General features: G+C 39.0%; 1 long non-coding RNA gene across 1 annotated transcript; it reads right to left on the bottom strand.

The window, feature by feature from the left end:
- Window positions 1-310: 310 nt before the first annotated feature.
- On the bottom strand, window positions 311-903 carry LOC129765474 (uncharacterized). Its single transcript, XR_008741441.1, has 3 exons — window positions 685-903; window positions 450-612; window positions 311-394 (listed from the first exon to the last, which is right to left on the bottom strand). It is a non-coding gene; the product is annotated as an uncharacterized LOC129765474 (long non-coding RNA).
- Between the last annotated feature and the right edge of the window lie 1505 nt (window positions 904-2408).

Here is a 2408-nt window from a genome sequence, read left to right as displayed (position 1 = left end):
TGAGAGAATGGTGTACTTAAGTTACACTTCTTATGGATTTATCAGCAGCAGAAATATGAATAAGAACAATTCTAGTAAGGCTTCGTATCAGCTACGTGACACACTCACCGGTTATGTAAAAGATAATTAAATTAGTTCAATATGAATAAAAAATTAAAAAATAGACAACATGGCGTTTTTATTTCATTCCTCAACAATTGTGATCATTTAGGACACAATCAAGGTTTTTTGCGAATGAATCATGGCTCGGAGGTTATGCTGCATACATTGTTTTCACCATGAGCTTAATGTCACGGAGATCAATATGTTTGTGCTGCTGTTTGTTCCATTTCCGTGGAGTTTTGTGATCACTCCCAGAACTGATCATTCAGGGTCGTAGTTGCTGGCAGTTCCACTATATAAAAACAGTTAAGACATTGAGTATCCATATAACTAAATCTTTTATTTACCTTCATCTGCTGATAAGTGTTTACAAAACCTTTAATGCTTCAAAATACTGTCATGATGAAGCCGCCGTCGGTGCCAATCCTATACTTGGAGCTTGTGAAAGCGCATTTATTACGCGAATATCTGTCACGCAAAGGCTCTTCCACTTTCGTTTCAACACTTTCACTACAAAAAAAAGCATACAAACAAATCAAAAAAGATGTCCTAATATTTGAAAAATGTTCAACTGTAACATACCTCCTTGTTTCAGTGCATTTGGTATATCAGTCCAAATTTTCTTTCTTGTGTCGCTGGTTTCATACAGTCCTTCGAACTGAAGCACTCGTTTGTTTTCACAAATTCAAAGAGATTTGTTTCACACTCCGTTTTCAACGAATTTCAGATCGTGGGAAAATCTTTTTCTTGTTGTGTCCATGGCACCAGTAGAATGTTTTTAAAAACAACACATTGACACATTCGACGCAAGCAGTTTAGAACAAATGTCAGAGTTTAGTACAACGATGCAAATGACACGACGCATCATTGTGAGCGACTATATGGAAACACACATATTCAAAATAAACTGTCAAAGCACAACTGTTGAAACGCGACGCATAACGCGGCATTCTGGTCCCACCTTTATTTTGCCGACGTCAAAGTTGCCGGTGATTGTGTCTGTGAATGCTACCATATGATTTCCATGGGAGAATATTTCACATTCGGCCTGATTCTACGCGGCGTGTGATGTGAGATGACAATTGTCACGTATGTCACGCGATTCCAGCAGGCGTATGCCGTGAGAAATCTCTCTTGAATGAACTCTCACCGTATTCCCGCTCTCAAATCTACGTGACGATTGTCACATGAATTGGGATTTCTAGGTGACAATCGTCGATATGTCTTGAGGTGGCGACAGCGCATGAAAACTTATCAAAAATGGAAAGTAAGCATCGTTTCTGGTCGTAAATAACCCAATAGTAATGGTATTGTATCATTATATTCCATTTATATTTAATTTTTACAATGCGTGTGACGAATTGCAAGCAGTTTGTATTTCTTGTAAAAGCGGTAATGAGTATCTCTCGATCGGGCGAATGAGCACTCCGGAAATCTTTCCATTATATGAAATGAATTTATTTTTTCTACAATATATTCATGGGTGTTATGTTTAATCTATCTAGTAGCGAGCCATGAACACCGAACTACATATCCATTCCAGAAGCCGTGGTAAACATCGGAGCCGGAGCCGGAGCAACAATTAAACACTGAATACGCAGGGAGCAGCAGCAATCACGATCAAAACAAACGAAAGCGTAAAACACTGCAGGATGCAAACAACCGTTTCCGTCTGCTTGTTGGGCGAACTAAATCCTAAACAAATGATCTGATCTCTCTGAGCGAAATAAATAAAATTCTGGGATGCCAGGTGCTTTTTTCTCCAATTTATGCGATGAAAATCCGAAATATCTGTAAATATGTACTAGCGTCTGAAAAACTGGCCAGTTTCGTTCATCATTTGAAACCAATAATGTTTTGTCACTATTTTAAACAGCCTAAAGCAGGAATAACAGGTTGTGACAAAAGTTAAATGTTTACAAATTCGTAGACATATGTGCGAATGTGGCATATCTTTGGCATGATTTGGCAACTAGCAGAATGAATACCTTGTCACTTGCTGTTCATCGTCTCACATACATAAAATGAACCTCTCACGGCATCCGATACGATTGTAGGAATATAGTGAGGAGAGTTGCGTGATGGTGATGTGACAATTGTCATCTCACCTCACACGCCGCGTAGAATCAGGCCGATTTCATTCCTTTACGTTGACTTCACGGTGACGGGACGTTGCATGTGTAGCGCACTTAAGGGTGAACCCAGGGCTGTCGGATAATGATAAAAGGTGGAACGACCGAAAAGTGCTTAACTTCAAAAGCATTAATCCCATAATGGATTATTTGAAAAAAAAAATGGAACCGTAT

This window comes from Toxorhynchites rutilus, chromosome 2 (assembly GCF_029784135.1).
Source record: "Toxorhynchites rutilus septentrionalis strain SRP chromosome 2, ASM2978413v1, whole genome shotgun sequence".
NCBI classification, from domain to species: domain Eukaryota; kingdom Metazoa; phylum Arthropoda; class Insecta; order Diptera; family Culicidae; genus Toxorhynchites; species Toxorhynchites rutilus.
This window is presented reverse-complemented; position numbering and strand designations above follow the sequence as displayed.